General features: G+C 39.3%; 1 protein-coding gene across 3 annotated transcripts in view; it reads right to left on the bottom strand.

The window, feature by feature from the left end:
- Positions 1-15,983, bottom strand: part of AK5 (adenylate kinase 5) — a 195,426-nt gene that overhangs the window by 36,613 nt on the left and 142,830 nt on the right. The window lies entirely within an intron of this gene.

The raw sequence follows: 15,983 nt of genomic DNA, 5'->3' as shown, positions 1-15,983 counted from the left end.
CCTTGTACAGACTTTGGATGTTAGAAGACTTTGTTTCTGGACTATTCCTGCCTTGAACTAGCTGAATAATCTTGAGAGAGTCACTTTGCCTCTTTGGATGCTAGCTTCCTTGTCTATGAATTGAGGAGTGGGGATAAAATTGGGGTTTCCTGTGTTATTTTGTATACTCTTTCTAAATATTCCAGCTTCCCTTCCATAGTGCTCCTCCTTGAGGAAACATTGTTCATCTCCACCTTTCTGAACTTGAGTTCCCAAGTGACTTGCTTTGGCTAATGAAATGTGGGCAGAAGTGAATGTGTATCATATTTAGGCAGTGTGTGTTTAAGCCAGTCTATGGCTTTCCATGTCTCTTTTCTCTTTGTCTTGATACTGGCAATGTTTTGAATAGTAAGGACCCTATCAGCATGGTTACCGGAATGAAGCCCAGTCAACTGTTGGTGAACATGTGAAATCAGTCCAGAACAAGAACAAGAAGAGAAGGAGGAAGAGGAAAAAAAGGAAGAGACACATCTTTGTTGTTCTATACCACAGAGGTTTTTAAAAGGGCTTATTTGTTACTGCAGTATAACCTAGCTTCTTCTGACTGATACTTTCCCAAACTTGACAGTGTATGAGAATCACCTGAGGTATTACAAACTTTCTTGAATCAGTAGATCTGTGAATCTCTGTGGATGAGAACTGGGAATTTACAGTTCTAGAAAGTTCCCCAGGGCAACTGTACGGATATCTGCAACTTACTTTGAAATATGTAAGAGAGAAAAAAAGATAAATAGATGGATGGATAAAGGGATAAATAGAAGGACAAGTTTGTGATAAACAAGTTATAGTAAAATGTAGAATCTAGGTGGTGTGTACACAAGCGTTCACTGTAAAATTATTTCAGCTTTGCTGAATGTTTGAAATATTTTCATACTAAAAAAGACGATCTTTAAAAAAATTCCCCTGGTGACGCTGATGATTAACCCAACTTGGAACTTCTACACTCGATAACCTAAGGAAGGCAATTTGCTGTGAACTCCCAGTGGTCACTGCGGGGAGTCTTTGTTGATATTTAATATTTACAATGTAATAATAATGAGATAATGGTTCTATCATGAGTGAATACTTGCTATGATGGTTAATAAAAGCCCTCATTGCCTTTTCAATAACAGGGCCATCCTCTCTCTTGCAGATGAGTGGAACTTTTTGTTTTATCAGCATCAATCCAGAGAGAATGGGAGGGGGCCTGTGGCCTATTTTGTTCCAGTGGTGTGGTTTAGAGACAAACATGTTAGAGACATCATTACGGACTGTTCAGATAATGGTACTGGTTCACAATGCTTTCAGCTTGATAGTTGAGCTAAGAAGTATTCGTTCTATGTGTTTTACTTGTAACATTTCGTTTAATTCTTAGGACAACTATTTGAAGTAGGTGCTATTTGTAACCTACTAAGCAGATGAAAAAACTGTGCCCAAGGGTCCACTGTGCCTTGGTAACCGCTAAGCTCTAGAACTTGTCATATGTAAGGCCATTCTGGAAATCACACAGACCTGCTGTTCAGAAATGCACCGTACGGTCTTTGGTCAAACAGGAGTGGGGCATTCATCATGGTCCCAAAGGGTTGCCAGATGAAGACAGGTTCAAGTTCAATATTACATGAAATGTGCTTACACTAACACTGTCATTGTTTATTTAAAATTCAAATTGAACTAGGTGTCCTGAATTTTTATTTGTTGACTATGGCAACCCTATCAGACCCCATCACTTATTAGCCTAGAGTCTTTAGGGACATGATTTCGTCTCTGTTTTGACAACTCTAGCAGCCTATGATCTGTGATTCATTCAGCTAAAACCTACCACAGACACAGCAAGACATGTGAAATGTCTAATTAAGACAAGACTCTGAAATTGGATTTCATGACTCTAACTCTTACATTGACAGAAGACAAGGAAGGTTCAGATCTTGAGTAGAGGAAACGGTAGGCATCATGGCGGTGATTCCTAAGTATTTCTACCCCATTATGCACCCTAACTCCATCTCCAAACAGGGACAGAGTCAGGATTCTCAAACTACTCATAAGGAAACACCACTGAAAAACCTGTCTTTTGTTTCTTTACCCGGTGGTCTCTATGGCCTGTTCTAGATATAACTTACCCAACTTACAGACTAGAGCCTTCCAAAAGTTGCTTTATCTGACCCTGCTTATTCACTGTTCTAGAGTGCTCTGTCTCTTCCAAATTTTTCGTAAACTTATGAAGCTGCTTATTTCCTATTTTATAGCCCCTTCACCTATGATCTCAGGCATGCAGTAAATCACTATAATAGGCAATTTATACACAGCCTCACTCTTCTATTTTTCCTTCTCTTATAGAAAATAGTTTTTCTCCACCGAGGATTTAGATAATTCAGAAAAGCAAAAAGAAGAAAAATCTCCCATAGTCCCAACCCCAAAGGTAACTGCCAAAAATACATTTTGTTTTGTTTCTTTGCAGCTTTTTTTTCTACATGTGGTTTTCTGATTTAGTTTTCATTGGGAATCTGTCAGCTTTAACATTTCTCTTCTTTGGGCTTCTGTATTCTTATCTGAAAATAAGCATGTTGGACTAGATAAATTCCAAGATCATTTCCAGCCCTATCAGTCTATGTTTTTTGTCTTTGTCAGAGAACTTGGAGAACATTTGTGCTTGCAGTCTATTTTTGTATTGTAAAAGGAAGGGAAGATATTTAAGACAGGTAAGAACATTCTTGGTGGATGCTAGTTGGATTATATCTGGGGTTTTTACATTCAATTTTGGGCCACACCACAAACACCGGAAGTCTTCTACACTATGATAAGAATGTAAAATTGGTACAACCTTTCTGAAAGGCAATTTTATAATATATCAAAAGTCTTAAAAGTTTTCACGTTAATGGATTTATCCTATGGGTAGAAAAATCACTGTTTTAGTTACATAGATATTCATTACAGCATTTTTAATGAAAGCAAAAAAAAAAGGGGGGGAATGTATCACAATGGGCATAAAAAGAATAAATTATAATATAGCAATACAAAAGACTAGTATGCAGTCATTAAAACAACGTATTGAAAGAAGACAGATACAAATGAATACACACAGTATGATTCCATTTACATAAAGTTCAAAATCCCTATGGCAGTCCTTGAAGCGGGCAGCGAATAGAAAGGAGTGCAAGGGAGCCTTCTGGGTGCTGGTTATTTTGAATTTCTTGGTCTGCACGTTAGGAAGATGGGTATGTCCCCTTAGTGAAAATTTGGCAAACTAAACACGATTAGAGTGCTTTTCTCTTTTTCTGTTTCAGTTTAATTACAAAAAAAATCTTTAAAAAATTATAAAGATGTATTATTTTTATAAAAATAAAAGGCATCCTTAAGTAAAAAGAAAATTCTGGCCAATTTGTTTTAGGAGAGATTTTGGCTACATGTGTTCAAAGAGACGTGAGAGAGTGGGAAATGATAAAAGTAGAATTTATTCATTCATTCCACAAGTAAATATGGAGAATCCGTGAGCGAAGTACTGTATTTCAGTACTGAGGACATAAAGATGTGAAGACAGTAACTTTCTTTCAAGGCTGCAAGCCTATAAAATAAGAGGAAGATAGATGCTTTTAATCAGATAAAGACATGACTCATAGGAAAATTATATATGTCTTTAAATATCTGAATGTATACAATGGAGGAGAGAAAGCTGATTTGCTCTGTGTTGCTCTGCAAGTCAAGACTAAACTAAATAGCGTAAGTTTTGACAGAGCTTTTGCTGAGTCTTAGGGAGACCTTGCTAAGGACAGTAGCTGGACAACAGAGAGAGAACCTCTCATCTGCAGGGAAGACCAAGCAGATGCAAGTAGTGCCCTCCACTAGGGCTCAAGGCTGGGACAGTCCCATCCACGTTTATGGACACCACAGTGGGGTATGAGAGAGGAAGGGCGGCATTACTGGGACTTTGGTGGGTAGCCCAAAGGCACTGCTGGGCAGCTCCAGAAGAAGCACTTCAAAAGTGGGGCTGCAGCCTCTGCCCACTTGCCAGGCTACTGTGCTGGTTTCGAGAGTGGACTGTAGACTTCCTGGAGGCCCAGCTTATCTCCACTTTCTCCTACTGCCGTGCATATTGGTGGCAGTTCCACAGAGGAGCATCTTTCGTATATTGTTTTGGTAAGCTCAATCTTATAAGGGATGATTAAAAACTAAAACTTGTTTTTTTAAAAGTCAACCCCACTTTCCCTGCCGCCATGAGGAGGCCCACATTAGGATATGCTGTAGAAACACAATTTCTATTTTCTCTTTCATTCTAAAAAATTAAACTTCGTAAGTTTTAAATGGGCACATGACTATTTGGAATATGGACTACATTTACAAACCCCCTCTTGCCGGTAAAAGTGTATTTGTGACCAATGGGATATGAGCAGAAATGGTGAATATAACATTCAGGAAGTATCCTTAAAGGGAATAAGGATGTTCTTCTCCCTCATTTCCTTTTTCCTGTTTAATGGACATAGGACATAATAGCTGGAGCACCAGCAGCCGTTTTAAGACAGGAGACTCTGGAGAAGCCTCACAGAAGAATAATGAAATATTTCCTTAATGCGAGTGTTAGAGACTACAACATGTAGTCATACAGTACTATGACTGCTAGCACCTAGAGAAATTTCTATCTGTTTAGCCACTGTTATTATTTTTAAAAACTTGCAGCTGAAAAAAATTCACACTGATTCATATTCCAAATAGGGCTAATTATTATTAGTTATTCCATTATTCATAAGATAGTTACTGCCCTCTGAAAGTTTGAAATTAAGGCTGGATGATTATTCATCAGTGATGCTCAAGATTCATTTCCGAAATTTGTTGGGGGAATTAAGCTAGACTGACTTCTCTCTGAGCTCTGTGTTTCTCCTGCCAGAGAAGAGTGAGTAAAGTGGGCACAGTCTCTCATTTTACACCACCCAGTGATATTGTGCAGTGTTGGGGTAACACTTTCATTCAGGCTTCTTTCTTCTTCGGAAAGGACTTGAAAACAAGGGCACTGATCAGTTAATTTTGTTTGATCTGAGATACTTCAAATGTAAACCTCTCTAAGTTTTGTACCCACTTCTAGTTTTCCATGAGAACATTAAAACAGAACAGAACAGAACAGAACAAAACAAAACAAAACAAAACAAAACAAAACAAAACAAAACAAAACAAAACAAAACAAAACACAAAACCTGTAAAACTAGAAGGTGAATATGAGATGTGTATGGGCAAATTTATCAAAGGCAGTTTTCCCCTCCTGTGTTTCTTTGCTTGTTCGCCAGCCCTGGACTGTTCTTTGGTCAACATCATTTTTATCACATCATTCCTCAGCATCCAGGGTTTCCGTGGTTTGGCCCAACTCCTTCTTGTTCTCGGGCCACGAGAAGCATATTCCTACTGCTGAGATTTTTCCTGAGTTAAAATATATTTTCTTGGAACTCCTCTCTCCCCAGACCTCTCTCAAACTTAGGGGATCCCACCCATTCTCTGAGGCCCTCCTTGGTTCTCGACTTCACCTGACCATTTAGCCATTGTGCCTTGTCTTCTCATCCCTGCTAAAACTCACTGAATAGCTTCATCAGTTAATCCTACGCTGTCCTGTATCAGTTGTAACGTTTTCATAAGCATCGATTCTTTCTTCATCAAATAGATTATAAACTCTTTGAGGGATGAGGACATTAAAAAATTAAAAACAAGTCCTGCCCCATACTTACTGCAGTAATGATGCATAATTCAGACTTTGCTTGCTCTTTTCTTTAATGAGAGCTTAACAACACATTAACCCCAGTCCATACTCTTTTCTTTGAAGGATTGTAACACTCAGTATCACCAATGCGATAATTTGCTAGTAGTTGTTTCGTGTCTTGCTTCCTGGTATCTATGCCAGCTACATAGTGCTACATAGTGGAGGACTGGAACTTAATTCTGATATAGAAACCATGTGCTACCTAACTCAGCAAAACTTACCAAATGCCATGATTGTTTTGGTTTTTTGATGGGCTGGGGCCATGAAGACTTTATGAAGCCTCCATCTTGACCTTTCAGGACCGATCTTATGGCTCATTATTAAAAATGGCCAAGCCCTATGGTTTTACTTTATACCTCTGCTCTTATCATTATGACTCTGAAATAGTTATTCATAGAAGAGAGGTTAATAGATTTATTTCTGACAATGAGTCTTTATTTACTATAACTGAACTTGGGAAACTTGAGGACAGTATATTTATCTGAGATCTCAACGTCTTGCTTTCCAATTCATTCATTCATTCATTCGTTTGTTCGTTCATTCATTCATTCATTCTAAAGATACATTGAATGTCCACTAAGTGTCAGGTTTCCCACTGCTTAACATTCACCTCTTTTCTTAGCAACAGATACTGGAATGAGGGGCAGTCTCAGAGGCAGTCTCAGCCTCAAAAGCTCCACTAAGACCAAGCTGTGGACTTCCAAGTAAAACAAGCCTGTGTTTGGGCTGCTCTGCCCATGCCAGCCTTCCATGCATTTACTACAAGAGTTAGTCTAAGCAGGAAAATATGTGATTGGACTAAATAGGGCCCTTCCACTTTAACTGAGGTCATTGGGCTAGTGTGGATGGGTGAGTGTGTGCCGCTGACTCGGTGATCAGCTTTCTGGTAGAAGGCATTCCTCAAAGTGTGGGAGAACCATGAGGAACGTCTTCAGAGTCAGGGCCACCAACAACATGTGAAAAAATATCAACTAAGTCACAGAAAACTGTCGTGTTGAAGCCAAATAACTGCACTAGGTTGCAAGAGAAAAGAGTCTTTCATTGCCTTGACTACCTGTTGGTTCATTTAAATATATTTCACTTATAGCTAAATGATGCTCTGAGACTCTTGATTATGGGGCTTACAGCAAAGTGAAAAGGAAACACTTTGGGAATGTGATATTTCAGAAGGCTAAAAAAGTCACTGTCCCAGAATCACTGGCTTGTTATTTTGCTTCACTCCTTAAGGCCAGATATGATCCCCTACAGTAAAGCCTGTGTTATGCTGTTGTAAACAGAAGCAGGAATGTGTCACAAGAGGAAATGGCCGCCTATAGGTAGGTTTAAGGCCAAGGGCTAAGAGATACTTTATCACCCTGATCTCAGCCAACCACAGCTGCTGTAGATGAAACTCCACTTAACAGGTCAGTCCTTTATGGAGTGTTTAATTTTAACAAATGACACCAGAAACAGATACAGGAACTTATGTAACCTCTTCACCTTTGTTATGACTCCCCCATCTTGTAGGTGTCCTTTCCTCATTCCAATTTGCTTCTTCTGATCCCATCCTCGTCCCATTTTTCTTAGGATCCCCTCTTTCTTATTGGTTGTCTCCCCTCACTCAGCATATACTAGTTATAATGATAGCTATTAGTTGTTGAATATTTACCAAGAGCACTGTGACACGTGTTAACTCATTTTATCTTCGCATCAACTCTATGCCTTCGCATCAACTCTATGCCCTCGCATCAACTCTATGCTCTCAGTACTATCACTAGATGTGAAGAAACTGAAGAACAATGGGTATAAGGATGTTGTCCAAGCTCACACAGACAGGACATGGGAGAGCTGGGATTTGAACTGCAGTAGTTCATACTCTTAACTAGATAGACTCTCTTTATACAAATGTGCTTGCCTTTCTCGTATTTTAGAGATATTCCACTTTGAACTTTCTTTCCCTGTAGAAACTACCCTCGGTCTTTCCTTTTTCAGTCAAGTTTCTTTAGGAAGTATAGTCTATACATATCCTCATTTCTTTACCCAATCACCCCGACCCCACTGGCTTTACTCCCTTCTGTTCCACTGGAATTATTCTCACCAAAGTCACCAACAACTCTGGTTGCTGAACCCAACAAACAGTGGATTACATTTTATTTAACTTTCCCAGATGGAAACTCTCTCCTCTCTTGCCTTCTATGGCAAATTTTACTATCCACATTCTACTTTCCTCTGTATTCTTTCTTCCTGTGGCTCTGGCCCGAGTGTTTCTTAGACGGCAGGTCTCAGCTTTCCTTTAGCCTCACTCTACCTAAGCTCACTGGATGATCTCTCTCACATACATGGCTTCCCTACCATTGACACCCTAGTGAATTCCACATCTGTAGCTACAGACAGAACTAGTATTTTGGATAAGAGATTTCAAAAACCTCTTGTTTAGTGGACACTATCTCATAGATGTCCCATAATCATCTCAGTCTTAAAATGTTTAAAACTGAATTCTTCAGCGGCCTCTCAAAATCCATTTCTTCTCCACATTCCATATCTCCTTGAATGAAACTTCTGTCTACCAGCCACTTCTGAGTCATGCTAACTCCTCTCATTCACCTGTACACACAATGTGTTCTTCTGACTTACTGATTCTACTTCCTAAAATCTCTTCCTAAAATCTTACTGATTCTACTTCCTAAAGTCTCTTCTATTTCAACTGCTTCTCATTCATCTCCTGTATAATCATCTAGATGACCTCCTGACTGGCCTCCCTTTTGCAGCCTAGGCTGCTCTCACTGCTGACAGAGTGCTCTTTCTGAAATCCAAATCTGATGACAAGTGGATGAGTAAAAGCCTTGAAGGTCCCCCCTGCCACAGGATGAAGTTCACATTTCTTAACTTGGTGTTCTCAGCCTTTCATGCCTTGGACTTTGCCTCTGTCTCCAGCTCTACCTCTCTGCTTCCCACCCTCTCACCTCTGAACCTCTCTTGAACACTTATTCTCTCTCCTTGCTGTGGGCCCACCCTAACCTTCTTCCCACTTAGCATTTGGCCAATTTCTTTTCTTTCTCTGGACTCAGACTTCTCCCCTCCACCCCCATGCCCCTACTTCAGTCTTTCTATCACTTATGCTTCTGCTATTGCATGTTCCAAGCTGTGTTGTTTGCTCTCTCTCTATAAAATGAGCTCCTTGAGATTACAGGGGGCTGTCTTTCATCTGAGTATGCTTAGGCCTATCTCCTTGCTGATACAGAGTAGAAATTCAATAAATGTATCAAATGAATTAATAAAAGTCACCCAAAGGAATATATATCTAATGGAAGAATTTAATATAATAGCAAGAGAATATATTTTTCATTAGGGGAGTTTAAGCAGCCCCCTTAAAGTCTATATATCCCGCGGCCTAGGCTATTTTTTCCTCCATCTCCATATTAAGCCATTGTTTCAGGTCAATGTGTAGTCAGTGTGTTTCATCCAACTTATAAAGAACATCTCAGAAGCACCAAGCTCCCTCAGCTCCATCAGCATCACATTTCTCAACACTTGCTCCTTGTTGCCCAAGGCTCTCTGAAACAATTTTGGTAATGCTTACAAAAAGGGTACCTATGATATGTCTTCTTCATAAGAGATGCAATGTAAATATCAGGAAATCTATGTGTGTTTGCAAGGGGTTCAGTAACGGTTCAAATATTTTTATGGATTCAAAACATTTCCTGTTTTGAAGTTAGTATGAAATTTTACATAATTGAGAGGACACGCTGGGGCACTCAGAGATCTGTTTCATTGATACTTATTTGATGTCTTATTATTTTGTCTTTGTTTTCAGACATCAATAGCTAGATATACGGGAACAAAATAAAATAGAAAATTGAGGCACTTGTTCAAATAATTGTGGCAAACTCTTCCCTCACCCACTATACTCCTTTTGGTTTCTTCCCTCACCTACCTTTTGGTTTCTTTAGTACATATCCATGTACAGTTATAGAGCATAGACTTTGGAGTCTGAGAAACTTGGTTTGAATCTTAACTCTGTCACTAACGGTGTAACCTTGGGAAAGTTACTTAACTTTTTGAGCCTCCATTTCTTCAACTGTACAATAGGGAAGAATATGAGTATTGATAATTGGTGTGAAGATTAAATAAGATAATATGTATGAAGATAGCACAGTATCTGGAACACAATAAGTCATCAGTATATGTTAATTTTAATATTGTTATGAGGTAATTAAAATAAATATTTTGGGGATAGAGGATGGAGACTGACTTATTTAATTGCCTTTGCCTTCACTTCTTTAGGGCTATGTCTCTGTTGTACACGCTTCCACTTAAGAAAACAGTTAGCAATGTGTCAATTCATTAACTGCTTAAACTTGGGGTGGACAGACAAAAAATATTATTTTGCCATTTTAAAAGAAATTCAGAGAGCCTAAGGGATTGGATCCATAGAGCTCAAATACAAACATAAGAATTTGGGTGTTCTCTCATCTTCAGTGCTGTGTACTTCTAGAGTCTGTAGCACCTGCCACTGATCATTCTTATTGAGTCTCAGCTCAAGCAAAAGAGGTTTTCAGTGAGTTGAGCCTGGAGATGTGGCCTTTGCTGAGTGAAAAGGCTGAGTACCTAAAACTTCACTAGATGATTGCTTTGGTGAGTTAACAGTACTTCCAAAAAGATTTCAACAAATGAGTAGGGAGACAATGTGTGTGAGGGTATGAGGCCTCCATTCACTTTACCCGGTAAAACTCAATGACTGTGTTCTTTTCTTTTTAGCAGTAATTTGTCCTTCTGGATGACTCTTAATTAACTCAGTATCATTCCTCTCTTTGAAGACGTAATTTTAAAAACATGGAAAAAAGAAAACCCTCTTCTGCCATATCATTGTTATAAGGACTGTTTAGTGTCTTTTGAATCTCAGTTCTTTACACACAGTAAGCCATTGATAAAGTCTTAGTAATTTGATCTGATTAAATGAAGAAAATATTTTGTTCTAGTTCAGCATGACTTAGAGTCGTTTTTGCAATAAGGTTTATGTGATTAAGTAGATTCACTGTCAGCACCAAAAGGCCTGCATTTCTCCAACATTAGAAAGACATCCTTGGTTTGTAAATGCATCTGAGGCTCTCTTGGAAAATGGCTCAATATCTCTCTTTACTCTCCCATCCTGAATGGCCTGGGCTTTGAAAATATAGGTGTAAGCCCAGCAGAATGCCAAAGGGCCCCTTAGTGACTGCATCCCTTCAGAATAAAGAGCTGTGGCAATGACACGTCTGTGTTAGAGCAGGGCTGATGTTTCTCAGTGAGGGCAGAACACAACCTTTGCAGTCAGATGGAAACTTATTCCTCTGTGTGAACCCAGCCTAGCTCATGAGCTGCCTGTTTTCCCTTCATAGTGGAAACTCAGTCAAGTCTAGCCTGAGTTTTCTTAGTCCAATCCAATGATTTCTGGTAATCTTCCTAGCCCAGTTCTGCTACAGACTGAAGGTTTGTATCCCTTCCAAACCGATATGTTAAGTTCTAAAGCCCAACGTGATGGTATTGGGAGGTGGGGCCTTTTGGAGATGATTAGGTCATGAGAGTGGAGCCCTCATGAATGGGATTGGTGCTCTTGTAAAAGAGGCCCCAGAGAACACCCTCGCCTCTTCTACCAGGTGAGCAAAAGATCTAGGAGTGGGCCCTCACTAGTTTCTGAATCTGTCAGTGCTTGATCTTGGACTTCTCTGCCTCCAGAACTGTGAGCAATAAATTTCTGTTGTTTATAAGGCACTCAGTCTATGGTATTTTGTTACAACAACCGAAGCAGATGTACATAAGTTGAAAGGTCAGTGTCTATGCCAGGGCTGTTCTCCCACCGCGAGGGTTTTCTTCACCCTTCCTCCGGTCTTGGTTTTCCCCACTGCTGTTGATCCCCTGAGGTGTACCCTTTCTGCTCTCACTCCAGTCCCTGCTTTGGAGTCTCCACTGGGCCTCCTGAGTCATTCCTCTTTGCTCATCCTGACAAGCACCCAAACTTTCCTTTCAGGCATCTCTTCCACCACCAGGTATAGAGAAACATTTGAAACTTTTCCAGACCTGCAAGACCCCAGAGAAACAGGGACTTTCCAGATCCCCTTCCTCACATTTAAGAGGTTATTTGCTTTTAAAAGTGAAAACAAGGCACAAGGGACAAGGCATAAGATCCTCTAAGATCTCCCAAATGCTAAATATGGGGTTTTATATACCTGCTCCCCCACCCCCAATTAACCCTAGGGTGATAGTTCTCAAAGTGAGGACCACAGACCATATTTTCACTGCAACACTAAGAGGCTATTTGCTTTTCACTGATGGTGCAGAAGCAATGGCTGTAGAACTGCAGTGCAAATCAGGGCAGCAGCATCTGAGTCTGCCAGTCAGGTATTCTTCACCACCGTGAACTCACAGTAAAAAAAAAAAGAAAGATAAAAAAAGAAAAATGTCACTGTTGCTTAAGAATGCCCTTGATGAAGCAGTAAAAAAGGCTGATTTAATTTCTTTCAACTCTTATGTATATCTCATTGTAATATTTTGTGTGATGAAATGGGAAACACACAAAAGGCACATCAGCACCCCTAGGTATAATGGTTTTCTTGAAGAAAAGCTCCACGTGATTGTTTAAATCTCTTAACCTGTTGCTTTTTTAAATTGAGCCCCATTTTAACCTTCCGAAAGACCAACTAACAGATACACTATGGTTTTTCAGACTTGAGTATCTGGCAGACATTTTCTTAAAAAGAAATAAAGCCATCCCTTCAAAGAAAACAACTGGCAGCATTTGTTGCCAATGATAAAATCCAAGCTTTCAAGCACCAATCTTTCCCTTACTAGCTAATTATTTAACTCTCTAAAGTCTTATTTGAAAAGTCAGGATGGTGGTAATATTTCATAGAGTGGATACAAACATTAAATAAGATAACATTATAAAGCCCTTTATATAGTGCCTGTTGTGTGTTAAGTATTCAGTACACATAGGCTTTTATTACAGCTGCATTGAGTTAAAACAATCAGATTTGTTATTCATTTTTAACTTAACCAAATAGGTGAGTCGATTGCACTAAAAATGTTCAACCTGAGCCCCAAGGAAATATTCTCTAAAAATTAGACTTATTCATAGTTCTTTAATAATAGGGTAGCAATGAAATGGCAACAGGGCTATAATGAAATAATGATAAGCACTGAAATATTGTTTTGAGCAAAAATTCTTGTTTCTCCAGTTTTCCTCCAGGAAATAAATAGGACTAGTTGTGCGATGGTTAAAAATGCACAGAACGACACAAAAATATCATACAAGTACCTCCCAAAGCTTACTACTTAAAAGCAGTTTATCAGCACGAATGCCAAGGTACACAAGGCCATATGTGTCCCTGATACACTAAAAGTTACAACCATTGAACGATGTCTTGATCATCATGCTATTAGTACCACGCCTCACCTGTGAAGTCAGATGATTTTCCAGATTGAAGCACTTCTACCAAGGTTTCGGATAGGAATTAATGGGAATTCAGGTTATGTTACATTTGGGGCAGAGGCAGGCTATGAAAAGCAGAGAAGGGAAAAAGAAGCCAAATACAATAGATAATAGGAAGATAATGATCAAGATATTTAAAAGAAAAAGTAAAAAGGAGAGAAATGTACCAGAAAAGTTTGTGAAAAACTGTGGGAGCCTGTTAGTGGGATATAATGAGGCTCTTTCTTTAAAGGATATTTTTATATTTTCCGTTTTCAGTAATGATTGAGTCCCAGTCTTACATTTTAGCACAAGTCATATCTCGTGTGTGAACAACCAAAGTCCTTAGGATGACTTTCAATTGTTTTGATCATCAGGCCCTATCCTGTGAGATCCTTTATCTGTCCTTTGGAAGGTATTCCTCTATAAACAGAGACTGAGCTGCTTTCTTTATGAACCAAGAGGTGATATTCACATAACATTCAAACGACCAATTAGGTCCATCCATGCCACTTTTGCTTTGCCTTTGGTCCGCTTTTCCTGAACACTTTTTTTTCCCCACTCAGATGACAGTCAGTGGCTATTACCTATCACCACTTATAACTGTTTTACAAATGAGCAAGAAATAGCACCAGCTTAGGTGGGGTGCGAGGGTAGGGGGAAAGTTGGTATTGTTTGTTCTCAGTGAGAGGGTAGCAGCTACATGGACTGAGGAGCATCTGATTAGGCTCATAATTAATCTGAAAACCATCCTGCCAGAAACAGCTACAGCAGCAACCTGCCTGTCAGTTCCATTCCAGGAATTCCAACTGCTATTTCGGTTGTTATGGAAACTGACCACACTGCTTCCTAAAGAATTCATTATTCTAACAAATATTTGTTGTTCCAGTCCTTATGGGGCATCTGAATTAGTGATGCAGACAGAAGGGATGAAGGAGCACAGAAGAGGAAGGCTGGTGATTAGAGAAGATTTCACAGGGAGTTAGAACTTAAACCCGACCTCGGGGCATGATTAGCTAGGGGAAAAGACATTTCAAGTGAAAAGTTTAGCAAAAGCCAGAAAAATTCAAGAGATGATAATGCAGGTAGGGGCTGTAGCTGAAGAATTTGGGTGTAGTGGGGCATGGGAAAGACACATTGAGGTCAGTAGAGAGAAAGCTTTGAAGCCCAGTCTGAGTTTGGCCCTTTTTGTGGACAAAAGGGAACTAATGGATACTTTGAAACAGGGGAAGTGTGCTTTAGGACTATTAATTTTAGCTTATGACTAAAAGCAAGGATGTCAACCTAGCCTTGGCTAATACTACAGCTCCACTGTTGTTCTGGAAGATGCCAGGACAATAATTTAAAAAATAAAAAATCCAGCCATCTTCTCATATAGACAAAACCACACTTGTTTCACTGAAATCAATGGACTCTTGTTCATTAAAACTCATCAAGACTGCTATGGATGTATCTATAATATCCCAAGTATTTTTACAAGCTAAAATTGATCTGCAATAATACAGCCCCAAAATGCCATTCTGCCATCTGTCAAGGAAGTGTTTAGAACTAAGGCCTTAATTTTCAAAGCAGAGTCCATTAAATACCCCAGAAAAAGAACAATTGTTTTTCCGGATATCACCGTGGCTTTCTACCTTCTATTGCCCAATCAGTGAGCTGCAATCTTTTTAATAGAATAGTGACAGCTCAAGAATCGTCACTGATTTAGACATAAGGAAGAAACTTTTGCTCAGAGCAGCAATTCTCAAAGTGTGATCTGTGGACCCTTAGGGGTCTCAAGCTTTGTCTCATGCCAAAGATTTTATATTGTGCTATTTGACCTTCTGAAGGGCACAGAACTTAGGAACAGGTAAGCTGAAATCTTTAGTTATGCCTAGACAGATAGAAGCGATATTTGAACAAAGGGCAAATCCGAAATAATATCAATGCTAGAGACAGTAACAAGCACAAAACATGCTATGCTATTTTTAGATGTTGTTTTTCAACCACATTATTAAAAATGCAGATTTCTATGTGATAATAAACGCTCATTCTTTGAATTCCTGAACATGGAGTTTAAAGAGTCTCTCTCTTCCTAATTTGGTACCTAAGATAAAAGCTAAACAGAAAGTATAATTTACTGTGTCTTTGCCTTAATGCCAAGAAAACTGATTCAAGTTTATGTGGAAAAGGAAACTTTCTTTGAAATTATGACGATGAGTTTCTCTTTAGTAAGGAGGAGAAATAATGCACTTTTCTTTCTGAAAAGAACATAAAATTAAGTGCAGTAAGAGTCTATCCAGTTTCCAAGGTTAAGGTCAATTAGAGGCAAGCAGGTCCGAAATAGAACTCAGGTTCAGCTCGAGAGTCGTCACTGCTTTAAGACCTGTTCTTCCTTCTCTCACTTCCCATTAATCCCCTCAGTCACCCCATCTTTCTTTAGTTTCGTGCTTAAATGTCATTTACACAGGGAAGCCTTCCCTGATCACCCTATAAAAAATAACCGCTCTTTTCTACATCAAACGCTCCACTCAGGTTCTCTGTTTCAGCACTTTGTATGCTTCCTAATTTTGAGGTAATAATTTGATTAGTTCTTCTTTTCCTCTAAGATGGAAGCTCTGTGATCCCTGTTCATTGCCCAACATGGGTCCAGCACTCTGTGGATGATGGAATGTGGGAGAGAGTCCAGGGTAACAACCCATGCAACTGAGTGGTGAAGGGAGAGGGCCAACTTAGAGTCCTACTTTGTCTATGCTGAAGAGATACAACACCAAAAGTAATATAAAACTTTGTAAATGAAAGCAGCAATCTGAAAGCCTCCGGGAG

The sequence above is a fragment of the Pteropus medius genome, unplaced genomic scaffold (assembly GCF_902729225.1).
Source record: "Pteropus medius unplaced genomic scaffold, Ma_sr-lr_union100, whole genome shotgun sequence".
NCBI classification, from domain to species: domain Eukaryota; kingdom Metazoa; phylum Chordata; class Mammalia; order Chiroptera; family Pteropodidae; genus Pteropus; species Pteropus medius.
Note: the sequence above shows the minus strand (reverse complement) of the source record. Positions and strands in the feature narration are given on the sequence as shown.